The sequence below is a fragment of the Girardinichthys multiradiatus genome, chromosome 11, assembly GCF_021462225.1.
Source record: "Girardinichthys multiradiatus isolate DD_20200921_A chromosome 11, DD_fGirMul_XY1, whole genome shotgun sequence".
NCBI classification, from domain to species: domain Eukaryota; kingdom Metazoa; phylum Chordata; class Actinopteri; order Cyprinodontiformes; family Goodeidae; genus Girardinichthys; species Girardinichthys multiradiatus.
In genome coordinates, this window is record NC_061804.1 from 9,205,049 (window position 1) to 9,224,896 (window position 19,848).

General features: G+C 37.9%; 1 long non-coding RNA gene across 1 annotated transcript in view; it reads left to right on the plus strand.

Moving 5' to 3' along the window:
- LOC124876190 overlaps positions 1–19,848 on the plus strand; it is a 38,150-nt gene that overhangs the window by 7,356 nt on the left and 10,946 nt on the right. The gene's annotated exons all lie outside the window — the stretch shown is intronic.

Below are 19,848 nucleotides of genomic sequence, written 5' to 3' on the forward strand. Positions count from 1 at the left end.
CTAAGAAATTTCTAAGAAATTGTTACTTGTTGATTTGAATTTTAGTGTTGGAATGAGCTGAATTACCAGATGAAATTTATAAAATACAGATTATTTCCTGAGTGCGGAAGTTCAGGAACTCTCCAACCTACAGTAATGCTGCTTTACTGGTTCTGATTCTAGAGCCACTGAACGACTGAAAGAACTAAATAAAACAGAAAATCTAAATTTAGTTTAGAGTATAATTTATTACCTGCTATTACCAAAAAAGTTCTTTAAGCTTTACACCAAAAGAAAAGCTGAGAAACAGCAGATGTACAGTTTTAATTTAGTGCACATGCTGCAATGAGTTACCGTGTAAAATATGACAAAAATATTTAGATGAATATAAAAACTCTTAGATTAAACAAAACAGCGGAAAGTAAAACAGCATCAGAGCTACATTTTGTGTTTGTATTTGTTGGATTTAGTTTAGTCTGAAGACCCTTTGAATCATTGGCTACATCTGAGTTTAGGAACACATGAGCCTCAAAGAATCAGAAATGACTGCTGCGCTGACGCGTTGTTCTTTCATATGATACGTTCATACTTTACAAATAAGTTCAGACTGAATAGTAGATCTGTTCTTTTGATATGATAAAAATGTCTCGCAGCTGAAATATAGCAGTCGACAGTTTGGTGTTTGGTGGTCTGTTTCTTTGCAGGAAGATTTACGGGCGAACAGAATCACAGAACCGGGTAGGAGTTTCCCCCAACATGTCTGTCATTTATCATGGAGGCTAGAGCAGCATTCCTCCAGCCTGAGTTGAACTGATTTACTCTCTTTTTGTCTTACAGGATTAGTTGTTTGGTCCTTCTCGGAAAGCCAGAGGTGGGCTTAGTCATCTTGGGGCCCAAGGGCTAAATACAGACATGGGCCCCTTAATTTTTCTTTGCTTGTTTTAACCCTTAGTTATCTTAGACATACATGTAGTTTATTGTTTATAGATGGTACAAGTAAAAGGTGGTATCCGCAGTTTGTTTTTCAGATCCCTGCTCTGTTGTAACCTGTTTTCACTGATAGCTGGGGTGCATAACCAAGCTTTCGAATCGGATAGAAATAAATAAATAAATCTGAATACACCGTTTATTTTGCGGCAAAATCAAATGATCCGATCATGACGTGCGTTCACATGCACCAAGCTTTATTCAGAACAGAAGCTCTTTGACATGCGCAGAGTTATCACATTTACCTGCAACAACTGCAGAAGAAGAAGTTGTACTTCTTCTTCTGTGGAACAAACGGAAGAAGATAAAGTTGTACTTCTTCTTCTGTGGAACAAATGCAGAAGTGTCTTGGATTGTGAGTGACCAGAATGGACCCAGCTGAGGTTCTGAGGATGGTTGAGGCGTTATCGGTTACTATATTTAAGTTACAGGCTCACCGACACATGATGTTGCGGTTCCTGCATTACAGGATGAGAGAGCAGGAGGAAGTTAACATCCCTCTGAGTATTCCACTAAAGGCAGAAAAAGTGGCGGAATGAGAGGTGTGGTTGGCATAAACCACACCTCTCATTCAGAATAAAACTTCGTTCTGATCGAGCCACATCACAATAGTCCGATTGACACGTTTACATGATGCATTTTTATTTGGCCCATTATTTTCATTACTTGTGTCCATGTAAACATGCATAATGAAATATTTGCGTTATGCAACATTTCAGTAACAATTTACTGCTTTTAGTTGTATTCACAACTAAAAGCCCAAGTCTAAATCAGTTTCACAAGTCAGAATTAAAATACATTTATTTCAGTTTATTTATATAGCGACAATTCACAACACATGTCATCTCAAGGCACTTTACTAAGTCAATTCAATTTAATCCTACAGATTCCATGTAAATTACATACATTGTATCTCATTATGGTGACCGCAACAAAAAAACATTTTCCCTTTGGTTGTTTTGCAAAGATCTTTTACTGTCCGTCTCTTTTATTTTTTAGCGCTACTAAAATTAATCTTACAATGTCACCCACACAGTGCATCTGTCTAGTGGGTAAGCCTGCCTCTGGGCAAAACTAACAGTTAGCCATTAACATGACACTAATGGTTAGAAAATGGTAATTTGAATAATTATAAAAAATACAAATAAATATAAAAAAAAAACCTTTTACTGATAGAAAAGTATAAGCATAAAATTATTGCATAAAACATTGTTAGCCTCAAATTCGATGAGGCTAACAATATACAGGTATTAAAGGCATAAAAGAAAAAATTTTTTCAAACAGTTCGTTAGTCAGATTGATCAAGAGCTGCAGTAAACAAAAATCTAAAAAAGATCTCAGAAATTTCATCCTAAAACCATGTCATGCTTTATAGACCAATAGCATTTTAAAACTTGTTCTTTAACAAACAGGGAGCCAGTGTAATGATTTAACAACTTATTCTGATACGATTCATCTTTCTGGTGTTGGTCAGGACTCTGGTAGCAACATTTTGAATGAGCTGCAGCGGCCTGATTGATATTTTGCAGAGATATTGTTGCAGTAAAGGCATGCACCAGTTCTGGTTATGTTAAGATGTTTTTTTTTTTTTTTTTTTTCCAGATTACTAGTGCATTTTGAACCACTGCAAAACAAATCTACCTATAGGTTCAAATAAATTAACCTCGAACCTTGGTCTTAAGTCCCATTAAGTCTAGTTGAGCGCTGATTTCAATCCACATTTTTTGGACCAAAAACCATGGTTTCTGTCTTATCTGCACTAAGCTGTATAAAATTCTGACCCATACATTTATTTTCTTATGGAGACACCAACTCAGTGAGGGTAGTAGACTAGGGTAATGCAGTGACACAGATATATTAAGTTGTGTGTTGTCAGCATTTGGTAGGAGACATATTTATTATCTTCAACCTGGCTAAGGAGATCATATCTATGTTAAGTAATAGTGGCCCGAGAATGGACCCTTGAGGAATGCCAGAATTTTTTTTTATGCACCCACATTTATAATTACCAGATGAAACAAAGTAGTTCTTGTCTACCCAAGATTTGAACCAGTTTAGCACAGAACCAGTTAATAATGTAAATTTTTCCAGCTATCAAGCAGTATGTTGTAATCAACTCTTTTAGATGCAGCAGGAGACATAGACCGTTCGCTGTTAAGATGTATATTGTTAGAAAGTTTTACCAATGCAGTCTCAGTGCTGTGGTGTGGTCAAAAGCCTGACTGGAAAGCAATGAAAATATAATTTTATCATAAAGGGGTAAATTTGTTACACATAAACTGTTTTTTTAATGATCTTTGCCAGATCATTGAAAGATTAGATAATAAATAAATAAGAATATAATAAGAAATAAAACTTGTATGGTTTTTTTGACACGACTGTTAGCAAGCATCCATTGATAGATTGTATAAAAGACAACTTGTTGATGTTTAACCAAGAAAACAAGATAACCAGCTGATTATAGTATCATAATGGGTGTTTATTGTGTTTTTAAAGTGCTTTTATTATCACTGTGTCGAGGATGATCAGTGAAGGATGAATGTTCCTTAATGTGACATTTTCAGCTTGACTGATTTCTAGGTCAAATTGACTAATAATATTTCCCCATTATCTTGGTGAAACAAGGTTAATTATCTCAAGTTTATGAGATAAATATTTTCTCATCACTAAATGACGTCAGTATAAGACGTTTCTATTCATTACTGCTCTTGGTTTCTGTAGCAGACAAAAGGAAATCCAACAGTAAGGTTTCAAGACTATCTTAGTAGCAGCAGAAATTCACACTTAATGTACAACAGTTGTCACAAACTTTATTTTTTGGTTTATGTACAGTACTATTAAAACATGTTTTGCCTTCCTACACTTTAATGTCACACTTCAATGTTTCAAATTATCAATATTTTTTTTAAATATAGGACAAAGATAACCAAATGATTTAAATAAGTATTTATTTTAATAAAGGAGAATGGCTGTCCAAACAAATTTAACCCTATAACCCTATTCAATAATTATTCTTTTAAAATTCCAACATAACTATGATTAACCACATTTTATGGTACAATTTCCACAAGCCATATGATTTCCACAAGTCCTGTAGAATCACGAAATGATTGGTCAGAAACAGGAAGTAGGCCAAAAGATCTCAAAAAGGAACACATGATGTCCCAATCTAAGGAAATTTAAGAACAGTTCTGAAAATCACTGACGTCTATCAGTTTGGAATGGGTTACACATCCATTTCTAAGGCTGTGGAACTGAACCATCATCCACAAATGGAGGAACATGGAACCGTGGAGAACCTTCCAAGGAGTGTCCGGTCTACCAAAATTGCTCCAACAGCTCATTGATGGGGTTCACAAAAGAACCCACAACAACATCTAAAGGGCTGGAGGCCTCACTTGCTTTACTTAGGGTCAGAGTTCATGATTCAACAATAAGAAAGATAACTGAGCCAAGAGAACATAAAGGCCCATCACACATTTTCCAAAAAGGCCTCCTGATGATCCCCAGGACAAAAAAATACTTTGTAGACTGATGAGACAAAACTGGACCCATTTGGAAGGTGTCTTGGCGCACCTGAGGTAAAACTAACGCATCATTTCAGAAAAAGAACATCATGCAAACGTGGTGGTGGTAATATGATGATCTGGGGCTGCTTCAGAACCTGGTGACTTCTTGTAATTGATGGAGCCATGAATTCTGCTCTCTAGGAGTAAATCCTAAAGCAGAATGTCTATCTTGAATGCACTTGGCTTATGCAACAGTACAATGATCTTCAGTGCACAAGCAACTACACCTCTGAATGGCTAATAAAATAACAACGGAATAGAATAAAATGCTGGATTTGGAGTGGCTTAGTCAAAGTCTGGACTTAAATCCTGTTGAGATCCTGTATCATGACCTTAAAAATGGTGTTTATGCTTAAAAACCCTCCAATGTAGCTGAAATAAAACAATTCTGCAAAGCTTAATATATATTTTTTACCATAATAAATAAACCCATGACTTGAAAACTGCTTTTTGAAAACTTTTTGTATTTACTCAGGTTATCTTTGAAATGTAAATGTCTTTAAGAATCTGAAACACTTAAGTATGACAAAGAAAACAAAAACAGAAGATACCTGTAAGACACAGAGTGCAATGTCATCGTAATATCAAACCATTTGTTACAATTTCAGCTCAGGTTTACTTTCGAGCAACTCCTGAAACAATTTCCAGACTTGTGTTTCTCTAAAATCCTGGCTTCTTCTATTTTAGCATCTCCTTGTAGATTTACAGACTAAATTGCCGATGTTCTGCTAGTTTGATTAAAGAAATCTTAGGGGCAGATCTCTTAGATAATTCAATTTATCTGCTTACTCCTCCAGGTGAAAATAGGAAACATTTAAATTACCTTATGAGGAAAGAAAATCATTATCCTGTCAAAGTTGTGACGTAACTTTATTCTTGCTTTGTTTGGCCAATAAAAGCTCCTTTGTTTGGTGTGTGGACAATCAAATGAGAAATTTGGCCTGTTTTTGTGTTTGTCTCAAAGCCATATAACCAAGGTCCAGCTCATTTAAAATGCTGAAACACAATGTTCTTGGCAAAGGTTCAAAGTCGAGTTGAGTATATCTGCTGTTTTTAATTTGTTGTTGAAAACACCACATGTGTCCATTTATCTTATTTATTTATTTAATCTTGTGAAAATATTTTTTTCACTCATATTTAAAGTGAAACTCATTTATTATACAGATTTATCATACATAGAGTGAAATATTTTTTTCAGTCTATGTGAAAGAAATATTTCCTGTCATTTTGATGATTATTGGTTACAGATAATAAAAACATTGTTCTGCATGGAGTTTGCATGTTCTCCCCGTGCTTCCGTGGGTTCTCACCGGGTACTCCAGCTTCCTCCCACAGTCCAAAGACATGCCTGTTAGGTTAATTGGTCACTTTAAATTGCCCTTAGGTGTATGAATGAGTGTGTGCTTAGTTGTTTGTGTGTTGCACTGCGATGGACTGGCGACCTGTCCAGGGTGTACCCCGCCTCTCCCGTAGACTGCTGGAGATAGGCACCAGCTCCCCCGCGACCCACTATGGAATAAATGGTAGAAAACGACTGACTGACTAACTGAGATAATAAAAACCCAAAAATGTCTCAGAAAATGTGAATTTTGTGGAAAAGTTCAACTTTGAAAACTCATGGTGCCACACCCTAATCATCTAATTAACTTAAACACCTGCAAAGGTTTTCTGAGCCACTAAATGGTCTCTTAGTCTTGGTCAGTAGGCTACACAATCATAGAGACGACTGGTGACTGAACAGATGTCCAGGAGACAGTCACTGACACCCTCCACTAGGAAGGTAAGCCACCGAAAGGCATTGCTAAAGGAGCTGATTGTTCAAACAGGCCTGTATCCAACTATATTTATACAAAGTTGAGTGGAAGAAAAAAGGGTGGTAGGAAAAGGTTGAACAGCAGGGATTACCCCAGCCATGAGAAGATTGTCAAGGAAAATCCATTCCAGAATTTGGAGGAGGTTTAGGAGTGGCCTGAGGCTAAAGTTAGGGCATCTAGAGCAACTACGCACAGACTGATCCTAAACATGGGCTCCAAGCGTCTTACCTAGGCTAAGGAGAAAAAGAACTGAACTGCTGCTCAGTGGTTCAAAGTCCCCTTTTCACATTAAAGTTTGCATTGGAAAAGCACATAATCCATGTTGCTTGAAGTCCAGTGTGAAGTTTTCAGTCAGTGATGATTTGGGGAGCCATGTCATCCGCTGGTGTTGGTGTTGTTTTCTGAAGACCACAGTCAAAGCAGCCATCTACCAGTACATTTTAGAGAATTTCATGCTTTCCTCTACTGACAAGCTTTATGGAGATGCTGATTTAATTTTCCAGCAGGGCCCACACTGGCAAAGGTACCAAAGGCTGGGGCACAGCAGTGGCACGGGGTAAAACACACAACCCATATTCAGAGGATTCAGTCCTCAACACAGCTGTCACGGATTCAACTACCGGACCAGGTGACCTTCGCTGCATGTCTTTCCCCTTTCTCCACCCCTTTCCTTTCAACTTAAAAATTATTTAAATAAAGGCTACTAGTGCTGCAAAAAAACATTAAAAAAAGAGCCAAAAGTTGGTCCTAAGAACCTGAAGTGGCTGTGGACCACTTCAGGTTCTTAGGAACCACCATCTCTGAGGACCTGAGATGGTCTTCGCACATAGACACTGTTCGAAAGAAGGCCCAGCAGAGACTGTACTTCCTGAGGCAACTCAAGAAGTACAACCTTCCACGGGAGCTGCTGGTCATCTTCTACACTGCCATCATTCAGTCTGTCCTGTCTTCATCCATCTCAGTGTGGTTTGGCTCATCCACAAAACAGGACAGGTCCAGACTGCAACGAATAATCAGGACTGCAGAGAGAATAATCAGAGCTGACCTTCCCTCCATCCAGGACTTATACAGGTCTAGGGTCAAGAAAAGAGCTGCTAAAATCTCTGCAGACCCCACACACCCTGCACATAAACTGTTTAGAGTTTTACCTTCAGGCCGCCGCTACAGAGCACTGTTCACTAAAACCAGCCGCCACAGACACAGTTTCTTCCCCCAGGCTGTTTCTCTGATGAACATTCAATAGAGTACAAAACAACAGCATGCAGATGTTGCAAATGCACCTTTTTATTTTATTTATATATGTGTGTATTTGTATATTGTATATATGTATATTCTTCAACGCAAAAAACAAAAACCAAAGAGCAAAGTGTACCGGAGTCAAATTCCTTGTTTTTTATGTACGAACTTGGCAATAAAGCTGATTCTGATTCTGATGAGAGACACTGGTACCCACAATGCAGATGAATTTGAAGGCCGCTATGAAAGCAACCTGGACTTCCATTACACGAATCTTCTCAATGCAAGGCCACAATGATTTCATGCAAAAGTAGCCCGAAACAAGTACTGAGGGCATAGAAATGAATAAATTTTTCTGAAAACCGACATTTCTGTTAAAAAATATCTGTTTTTATTGATCTTCAGTAATGTTCTAATTCTCTGAGACACTGGATTTTGGCTTTTCATTCTCTGTAAGCCATGATTATCAGAATTACAACAAAAAAAAGCTTGAAATATTTCACTCTATGCTATTGTATTATATATATGAGTGACAAAATATTGAACTTTTTCATGATATTCACATTTTTTGAGATGTACCTGTATGTCTGCTGCTCTCCACAATTTTCCCACCACTGGTTCAGATGCAGAAGCACAACATGTGACTTAATGCAAATTACACCTAAGAGCTCATCAGACTCACTTCCTGTAGGAAGTCGGGTGTCCCCTCTGACCTTTCTCATGACCTTTGCTGATAAATAGGGACAGTAAATGCTCTGTTTGAGTGCTGGGGTCACTGAAGATGAATATTAAGATGCGCTCTGCTACCAGTTTGCCTGTCAGGAAAGCTGGAGATCATGTAAACCACTATGAGCATGGAGAGGGCAAAATGGACATTCATCTCTGCAGCAATACTCCCTCAGATGGTTTTCTGACATGAAACAGAACAAAAAAAGGGCTGTAATGCATGCTGTATTTACATCAACATGTTCTGGTATGACTTGAATGCAGTAAAAATTGGTTTCAGCAGCAAAAGGAATGGGGCAATGTAAATATACTGAAGCTGTAGCTTGTTAGGGCTTACGTTAGAGAGATAAGTTTATCATTTTGAAAATTTGTCTGCTTGTCCATGATCTACTAATAAATACATTTAAACATGTGCAGATTCATGCAAACCAGTACCTGAATATAGCTCCACTATAAGGTCAAGTTTGCAGTTTTAACTAAAATGTTCCCCTAACATATCAACAGACATAACCTTGACCATCTAAGGGTGAAATAACATTACTTGTCACTCTCAAGTGACGTGAGAGGACATTTGTTCATTTCAGTAAAAAAAAAAAGTTATGTAAAGGCACAAACATGTCAGATTCATATCCAGAAACATAATGAAATCAATATAACGAAATCAAGCAATACAGATAGATCCAGATTTATTACATACATAGCAGTTTCATCCTATATAATACAGTCCAGTCAAATTCAGTTTAATACGCCAACGCGTAAAACAATCTCTATCTAAGGAAGCCCAGCATATTGCATCGAGTCATTGACTTTGCAGCAAAATCCCTCCTCCTGATCAAGTACGTAGCGACAGTGAAAAGGAACAGCTTTGCTTAAACAAGAAGAAACCTCCAGAAGAACCAGGCTCAGCAAAAGCTACCATCTGCCGTGACCGACTGGGGGTTTTGATGGGAATGGTGCTATATGAATATCCTGAATTGATCTGGTGGATCCATTAAATGTTTGTTCTATACCCTCTAACAATAAAGAAACATGGAAACAGAACTAGCATTGTTGTTCCAACTAACCAGAAATTACCTCCAGCTTTCCTAAAACACATGGACTGGGACAAAAATGGAGGCTACAAAGCCATTTCACAAACCACCTTCTTATTTCCCATCACAGTCTAGTTTCTAGAGTTTAATGTTGATCAGATCAGTAGTGGCGAACCGAGTTTTTCAGAAATCTCAGTCACAATGTACTTTTTACTAAACCATGGCAAATTTACCATCTGAAAACCCTGGGTTCAGACTTAAAGAAGCTGACTCTTATTCTTGCTGACCATTCCAGTGTTCGATTCAAGTCCAGGTCTGAAGATGCCAACAGAACTAACAATCTCCAAAAGCCCAACAGGAAAACTTAGGAATGCTCCCACCTAGTATTGGGATCGGTCTCTGCCTGAAGCAGAGGAGTTCATGTGTCTTGTTCAGAAATGAAGATGGGATGTAGAAGACGATAGACAGATGTGGGTCTGGCTGCTGTAATGGAGGTGGTTCCTGAAAATTATTGGTCCATTTATCTCTAAATTCTCAGTGAAGGTTATGGGATATTGATCATGGCCGAAAGAACGAGAGACATCCCTGAAACTACCAGACAAAACTTTCCTCCACATTTAGGCTTGATTTTGCTCCACACCTTCAGCAAGTTTGCATGGTTTGGACAACTCATCAGGATGCCTCCGTAATAACTTCCTTTGGAGGTTTACTGGGCCCATGCCAGAGCGAGGGACCAGAACCTTCTGGAGAGATTGTGTGAAAAAATGCTGTAAACAAATGATTTAAAAGTGTTTATTGTTTATTTTCATCAATCAACAAAATGCAGTGAATGAACAAAAGAGAAATGTAAATCAAATTAATAATTGGAGTGAATCTAAATCAGATCAATATTTGGTGACCACCCTTTGCCTTTAAAACAACATCCATTCTTCTAGGTAGACTTGCACACAGTTTTTGAAGGGACTCGGCTTGTAGGTTGTTCTAAACATCTTGGAGAACTAACCACAGATCTTATGTGGATGTTGACTTCCTCAAATCCTTCTGTATCTTCATGTAATCCGAGACACACTCCATGATGTTGAGATCAGGGCTCTGTGGGAGCCATACCATCACTTCCAGTAAGTCCTGTTCTTCTTTATGCTGAAGATAGTTCTTAATGACTTTGGCAATTATATTTCTGAAAGCATTCTTTGTTTACAAAATTTTTTCACACTTGCCTAAAACCTTTGCACAGAATATATGTATACTGGTCCTTCTCAAAATATTAGCATATTGTGATAAAGTTCATTATTTTCCATAATGTCATGATGAAAATTTAACATTCATATATTTTAGATTCATTGCACACTAACTGAAATATTTCCGGTCTTTGATTGTCTTAATACGGATGATTTTGGCATACAGCTCATGAAAACCCAAAATTCCTATCTCACAAAATTAGCATATTTCATCCGACCAATAAAAGAAAAGTGTTTTTAATACAAAAAACGTCAACCTTCAAATAATCGTGTACAGTTATGCACTCAATACTTGGTCGGGAATCCTTTGGCAGAAATGACTGCTTCAATGCGGCGTGGCATGGAGGCAATCAGCCTGTGGCACTGCTGAGGTCTTATGGAGGCCCAGGATGCTTCGATAGCGGCCTTTAGCTCATCCAGAGTGTTGGGTCTTGAGTCTCTCAACGTTCTCTTCACAATATCCCACAGATTCTCTATGGGGTTCAGGTCAGGAGAGTTGGCAGGCCAATTGAGCACAGTGATACCATGGTCAGTAAACCATTTACCAGTGGTTTTGGCACTGTGAGCAGGTGCCAGGTCGTGCTGAAAAATGAAATCTTCATCTCCATAAAGCTTTTCAGCAGATGGAAGCATGAAGTGCTCCAAAATCTCCTGATAGCTAGCTGCATTGACCCTGCCCTTGATAAAACACAGTGGACCAACACCAGCAGCTGACACGGCAACCCAGACCATCACTGACTGTGGGTACTTGACACTGGACCTCTGGCATTTTGGCATTTCCTTCTCCCCGGTCTTCCTCCAGACTCTGGCACCTTGATTTCCGAATGACATGCAGAATTTGCTTTCATCTGAAAAAAGTACTTTGGACCACTGAGCAACAGTCCAGTGCTGCTTCTCTGTAGCCCAGGTCAGGCGCTTCTGCCGCTGTTTCTGGTTCAAAAGTGGCTTGACCTGGGGAATGCGGCACCTGTAGCCCATTTCCTGCTCACGCCTGTGCACGGTGGCTCTGGATGTTTCTAGTCCAGACTCAGTCCACTGCTTCCGCAGGTCCCCCAAGGTCTGGAATCGGCCCTTCTCCACAATCCCCCTCAGGGTCCGGTCACCTCTTCTCGTTGTGCAGCGTTTTCTGCCACACTTTTTCCTTCCCACAGACTTCCCACTGAGGTGCCTTGATACAGCACTCTGGGAACAGCCTATTCATTCAGAAATTTCTTTCTGTGTCTTACCCTCTTGCTTGAGGGTGTCAATAGTGGCCTTCTGGACAGCAGTCAGGTCGGCAGTCTTACCCATGATTGGGGTTTTGAGTGATGAACCAGGCTGGGAGTTTTAAAGGCCTCAGGAATCTTTTGCAGGTGTTTAGAGTTAACTTGTTGATTCAGATGATTAGGTTCATAGCTCGTTTAGAGACCCTTTTAATGATATGCTAATTTTGTAAGATAGTAATTTTGGGTTTTCATGAGCTGTATGCCAAAATCATCCGTATTAAGACAATAAAAGACCTGAAATATTTCAGTTAGTGTGCAATGAATCCAAAATATATGAATGTTAAATTTTCATCATGACATTATGGAAAATAATTAACTTTATCACAATATGCTAATATTTTGAGAAGGACCTGTATATCCCTTTTGGACTCTGAATACTTTGGGATCATCTTAAAATGTTTCCCTACTGGACCTGGCACCTATGTAACACTGTCTTGGATAAGCAAAAGACAATAGCAGTTGGATCCGACTCCACAGACTGTGGGCATTCTGAGATTTTTTTTTGTTTTGTCTTATTTTCCTGACAGCGGGGGACTTATTGTAAAAAAAAATAACATTATAATCTCCTGAAGTAGACTTTAAATCTAAATTTAATAAGGATATTAACATGATAATTTCAAACTTTTTTACAATTATAGTTATTTTTCTAACCAAATGAGCTCCCAGGGGCTTCTGCACTGTGGCTGCTGGGTGGTTCCCCTGGGTCTCTCCCGTGCTCTTCTCTGGGTGGGGGGTGCGGTGGCCTTGGTGGTGGTTCTGCTGGGGTTCCCATGCTCTTGGGGGCCTTTGGATGTCTGGAGCTCATATCTCTTTTGTGTCTGTCTCGGGTCCAGGGGGGCAGTTCTATGGCTCCTCAAACTCGCTATTGCATATTTTTTATGGAGAAACCTTGTATGCACAAGCTTGCTCACACTCAGACCCACAGGTGTTTGGTTTCAGGTGGTAAACGACTTCTTTTATCCCTTTTACCTTTTTGGCCTACTGTTTTCCCTTTCTTTCTTCTTTTCTTCACTTTTGTTCATTGCATTTGAAATAATCCCAAAGGAATTTATAGTAAGGTTTTTTTAATATTTATCAAGCCGTCATGCTCCACTTGTGAAAGTAAATCTGTTAGGCTTCTTCTTGGCTACTCTGCCAAACAAGTACAAACAATTTAAAACTAAAAATGTATATATTTTTTTGAATGATGCATTCAGTATTTGCTTTGGTCAATTACTATATTGTCAGATATCTTTACTGTTAGAAATGCTGTTGTATGAATATAACAAATAAACACCAGTTTTCTAAAGGTAACAGATTTTTATCCTTTTAGCAGAAAATCAAACTTTTTAGGTGAATTTAAAACAGAAAGATTTCATCTTTTGGACATCCTATCAGGACTTTTGAAACATGTATATCCTTATAAGGAAATCATTGTTTTTATTGGTTTGCCACAGGTGTTCAGACCAATTTCTCACTTTCTACACTGATGGTCCATCCGTGCCTGAGTCAGCAGCTCCTTCTTTGATCATGTCTCCTCTTACAGCAAAGTTCTTCTGATCTCAGCAGGACCAAACTAGAAGTCCAGCTTTAATTATGACTCATTGCCCACTCACAGGGGAGAGGAAAAGTGACTGAGGTCTGTTTCCAATTTGGGAACCACAAATATTTTCCGTTCGCTTCCTCTGATTCTATCGCTGTTCATCTCATAAACAACTAGATTAAAAAAAAGAAAAAGGTGGTGGGATTTCACAAAAACAGGAAGAGTCTTTTGGAAGGAGATGCTGTCTTTTACTAAAGTAGAACAGCTGTGAAAGCTTTTGTCTCTGTGTTCAGTGATATTGATGGTCCAGTCGGGTGCAAATACTGCAGATTTGGATTGGGACGAAGGCAGCTCTCCTTCAGTGGGTGAACGATTGTGACCCAAGTTCTCCCTGAGGACCAGAAGCTAACATTATTGTCTGTGTTTTTTTCACTTTGCCCTGGAGGCCTAAAAAATAACCAGAGGCTACAGAGCAGAGGTCTCATTTAATCTCCCAGTAGTTCATTTATGGGGAACCAAGGTATTTTCTGTGTTTCCACAGCTCGGTCTGATGAATTAGTGTTCACTGATGCATTTAAGCCACTGATTTGTGTGTTGCTTCTTTGTTGAGTCCAGTTGTTGCCACCTGATTAAAAATAAACTCTGAATGATTTCTACTTTTATAACAATTACTTGGTTTATGAAAACATTAACCCAGTTTGGTTTGGGCATTTAATAGGATGAGGTGATTCTGACCTCGGTTGGGTTTAAGCATGTGTTAGAATAAGGAGAACGTATTTTTTGGGTATAGTTGTTTTGCAGTTCTCGTTCTCGAGGGCTGATTTCCTGTAGGTTTTAGATGAGTTTTTACTCCAGCACATCAGGATCAAATATTTAAATGATTTCTTAACTAAAACTGAAAGACACCAGTCCTTAACGCCCCAAACTGCCCTGGTTAAAAGATTTGCTAGGTTTAGAAAAACATTAAATTGGTTACGTGATACTGATTGTGTGTTCATCATTTCGTATGGTTTGGAAGAACGTGGTATTTCTTCGGTTTAGGCATTTGTTAAAGTAAAAAAAAATGTCATATAGATAACTTTTATGCATTAATTAGTGTTCATACCCTTCTTAGAGGTTAGACATTATTAGAAATTAGGAAAATATATTTGGTAGGTTTAGGCATTTATTAGGGTTAAGGAAATGTAATTCTGGCCAGGTTTATGCATTTAGTGTTCATAACACTCGTTATTTGTTAGATTAAGGCATTTGTTAAGTGTAAGAAAATATCATTTAGATAATCTTTATGTATTTCTTATTGGTTTAGGCATTTGTTAGGGTTGTTTAGGTTTAGGAAAATCTAAGGTAACTGGGTGGTCTATTTAACTTTACATTTCTTACTGGTAGGGCTAGGAAAACATCTTGTTCTGTTTTGATTGACTGTACTTACTATATGCTTTTACTCATTTTGAACATTGAAATTTAGTTGTCCCCTACATTTTTACATATGTTTCTGAGCTGTGTAATGTTCATGATAAAGACCTCCTTGAGCAAATGCTTAAAATACTGAGTCAAATTTGATGAACGCAGAAAAATCTCTGTGTTTGTTAATTAGGCTCGCTGAGACACATCATTTTTACTCATATAAACACAGTCTAGACGGGTCCAGATTCCAGATAAAACAGATGCGGACCACTGCTGGTATTTTCTGAAAATCCACAATGAAAGCAAAAAAAATAAAAAATCCAACTACAATCAAACAGCATGCTTGTTTTGTAGTCAAAGTTTCTACTTTAAAACCACCAGTGTTACAACAAGCCTGTGTTTTAATCAAGCATTCTGACTGCATCACAACATCTGGGAATAAAATGTAAACCAAACACGTTTCTCTATTCACATAAAAGCCTGCTTCTAACCTAGCATTTTGCGCTGACAGTGATAAAGAGTCTATTTCCCCTTATTGATGTAAAACAGGATGGCCAGTGGACGACTTCCTGTACCACCCTGCCCTGTAAATTAGGTCCAGTACCGCTCTCCTGGGAGGCGAAGCGGGTGGAGGGTCTGACTCACTGATGGTAAAAGCTTTTGTTTGACAGCTCAGATACAGCTGCTCAAGGAAAACAGAACTTTCTCGTTCTTAAAGGCTCAACTCAGTCTTAAACAGAGAAAAAAAAAGTTTGTCAGGGAAGAAATGTTACTTTAAAAACAGTTGAATACATGTAGCATTAAGAAGTAAAGTTGGATTTAATGAATAAAAGCTCTTTGAATCGCTCAGAGCAGCTGCACTGAAAGACAAAGTGACATGTTTGTGGTTAAAGGTTTCATATTGTTTGAATTTAAACACATTTCCAGACTAAACTCTGAAATCACCCTGAACATTACAGGCATCATAAACTCCAGGGCAGAACAAATGAACATGTTCTGAGAAAACAGGCAGATCTGAGATGGCGTTATCATTTAAGTAGACCAGTAATAGAAGAAACAAATGGCTTTTCAGGACTTGCTCTCCAGGTTTTGGTTTTATTCTCACACACAGCCATGCTTTATGGTTCTTCTGCTCTGCCCTTTAACAAGCCATTAATTATTATTAAAATTAAAATTAAAACAAACCCCATAAATGATTGCTTTTAAATTGTATACTCCACAAAATACTAAGGAAATAATTGTAAACATCTTAATTTAATTAAAGTAAGAACACTATCTAAAAAAACCCTATCTCATTGTTTTGGCATTTAGCATATCTAAATAATTTAGTAATCCTAACTAACCTAAAAATTGCTCATTAAATGTCACACAGTGACACATAATGGACCTACATGTCATTTTTTATGGTGTATGTAAATATCTGGTTTCTATAAAAACCATGTTGGGAAGGGTTAGACAGTTGTAATACATTTTATTAAGAATAATAATTAAAGCTAGCAGGAAAATAGGCCAAATGTTAGATTTTATTCCAGTTAAATATTTCTGCTTTAATACCCTGTTGTTTGTTCTGGTCAGTTTTTTATCACTGATGGCAGTGAAATTAATCTAAAGCAGAATTGTAATGATTTTAAAGATATTTCCAGACAGTTTTTCTGGTCTGACATTAAAATTTCTGCATTATATAACAAAACTGACCATATATTAATATGCTGCGTAATGCATAAACAGTGACTACTCAGATAATCATACTGCAGGACCTTTTCTCCAACACAGTGCAATGTGTTTTAAGTAATAAATCGTAACATGGTGCTTTTAAAATCTGATTCAGCTTAGTTGGCAATGACAACAAACAAGGAATTTGACTTCAGTTTGAAGCGTTCACAGTGTACAGACATTTAGTATAAATATATAAACTTCAGAGGAAATAAAATGATCTTGATTTTTCCCTTTGACAAAAAAAACTAATGAAAAAGAGAAATGTCTGCATCATCATGACTTTCATGAAGCATCAGCAGCAACTAAAAACTATTTGTCTAAACCGACTTGCTTTTAGCAAAAAGGGGTCAGAAAAATTGCTTCTTTTAGCAACAATATTTGTTCATCTCAACAAAACAACCCAAACACCAGTTTTAATTCAAAAATATTCAGAACCAGTCCAAAGTGTAAGATGTTCCTTCACTCCTCTGCTGCATCTCATTGACTTATCTAAAATTAATGGGTTTTATTTGTTGTTATGTTGCAAGTATTAAGCCTAATAAACACAAACAGCATATTCCTCCTCAGCTCTGGCAGGAGCATTTTCTGCATCATCTTAACATGACTTTAAGTTTAAATGCCAATAAAACTATGTTTTAGGGCTTTATCATGAAGACAAAATTGTAATTTACAGACTTTTTCAGTCAAGGGGAAGTTATATTGATGTAATTAGCACTAACCATGTTCCTCATATACAGCTGTAATGTATTCAAACACATAATGTCACTCTTATCTAGGGAATTCACCTTCTCTTGTTGACTGATATAGAGCAGCCTCACAGTGGAGAGTTTACTAATTTCCCATTTAAATTAAGCCACCCAAAGGCAGCACTGCAAAGTGAAACTTCGACAACTGAAAAGTACCTCCGTTTTTGAATGTGTTGTGTTAGCATCAGCATGTAATGTGTTACCAAATTCAACCCCAGAAAGAAGTGGCAGCTACTAACAGGATGGCATTGATAGTTTTAAACACAGTATATGTGGGAGATTAACTCAAACCTTATTCTTAAATTTATTCATGAGGACCAAGGAGCCCAGCAGACAGGTCAGGGAGAAAGTTTTGGTCTTTTTGGTCTAAGGTAACTCCGGAGGAGCTACACAAATCCACATCTCTGGTGGGAGAATCTGTCGACTGGACATCTATTAGCCATGCACTCCATGAATCTGGTCTGTATGGAAGAGTAACAAGAAGAAACCTATGATTAAAAGAAAAACAGTCGTGTTTGCAGTTTGAGTTGCACTGTGAAACGTGGTTGCTTGAGGGACAGGAAGCTGGTCAGAGTTAATGGGAAGATGTATGGAGCGAAATACAGGAAAATCCTGGAAGAGAACTTGTTAGATGCTGCAGAGTACTTGGGACTGGGGTGGAGATTTACCTTACAGGAGGACAACTACCCTAAACATACAGCCAGAGCTGCATTGGGATGGTTTAAATCAAAGCACATTCATGAGCCTAGTCAAATTCCAGACCTAAACCCGACTGACAATCTGTTAACAGACTTAATAATTGAAGTTTGTAGATGTTCTTCATCTAATCTGGCTGAGCTGGAGGTGTTTTAGAAGACGAATGGAATAGATCGAAAATGTCACTCTCTAGATGTGAAAAGCTGGTAGATATACCCGAAAAACCTGCAGCTATAACTCTAGCAAAAGGCGAATCTAAAACACATTCACTGATAAATTACAGATGCACAATTTTTATATTTTTCTTTCTAAATACTATTGAAAACCATGAATTGTTCTTTTTCAATTTATAACTATGTGCTTAGTTGTCCCTAAGCTACTTTACTATGGATTTGGTGAAATGTTTATGTGGAAGATTCATTTGTTCCTCTGGCTGATGTCTTCTTGAGATTTTGTCTCCATATTTCCTCATAATGTTATTTATTGTGATTCCATCTATTTTATGAACTTCTCCAGTCCCTTTTGCAGCAAAACATTTCACACCAAGACCCGTTCATCTCTGGGGCACAGAACCCGACCTGTTCCTGAATGGTGTGATGGCTGGTAGGGGTATAAGGGTACAGGGCCTTGTACGGAACATTTTCGGTACAGGCCTTTCATTTCAGAATGTTGTCTGTACCAAACAAATACAGCGTTGTTTAAACCCTGAACTTTGGGCAGCTTTGAAAAGCGACACCAAAGCGAAGCAGACAGATCTTCCAGCTACCACTGTAGCCTGCTAGTTGGAAACATTACGGCTTTCAAACAGGTTTCAATGGCGCATTCAAGTGCAACTCGTACGCTGGATTGTCTATAGCTTTAAACAAGTAATTGAAAAATATTTTAACAACATTGACCATTTTCAAGTGATTATATATGTTGAACAATGATTTTTCTTTTATTGACTAAATCAAACTTAAACTCCAGACAGCTCTATACTAGGATCAAACTATTCTGTTCATAGTTCAATGAAAAACAACAAGTGTACATTTTGGTTTGTTTCTCCTGATTGAACTTGATCTCTGTAATCATTCACAAACCTGGAGTTCTTTTCAATATTTCTTTTATCTGTTCTTCATCCCTGCGTTACTGTTTCCATGGAGGCTTCTTTTAAATTTTATAAGTTTCTTGAAGTTCTTTGTTGAAAAAGGTTTTGGTGCTAAGGTCTTCTCAGTCACAACCTCTTTCAGATCATCCTGGAGCTTCTGAATGCTCTGCTGTCCTTCACCAGTTTGGGATTTAAAGGGAATAAATTTTTTTATTTGAGACCTTCTGGTCCTCCCTCCTCGTCTTATTACGGAAAAACTCTTCTCGTCATTTGGTCTAGTATTCTACACACTTTAAACACCTCTGTCATCTGGCTGTTTATCAGCTGTATTCAATCACAATGCACTATTGTGCAGCTGAATATTACCGTAAAAAGAGGAATCTTGATGTTAATGTTCTTCCTAACTACAGGCCAATTTCCAAGTTACACTTGACATCCAAAAAAGGCTGTTTTTAATCAACTTCAGACCTTTATAAATACTCATGGCGTTTGTGAAGAGTTTTAGTCTGGTTTTAAATCCCGTCACAGTACTGAGACAGCACTTATAAAAGGGTTTTTAATGGTCTTCTTTTACCTGTGTCTCAAAGGCTCAGTTTTATGATGGTTTAGATCTTATTTGTCTGGCAGGTCCATTTCTCTGTCTATGGGGGAATATTCTTCATCAGAACCTATTTGTTGTATAGCACCTCAAGAGTCCATTTTGGGTCCTGTTCTGTTTTCTTCATACATTCTGCCTTTGGATTCTATCTTTAGAGAGTATGATATTTCCTCTCACTGACATGCCACTGCATCCTCTGTTTAACCTTCTACTAGACGTCAAAGACGGGTTGAC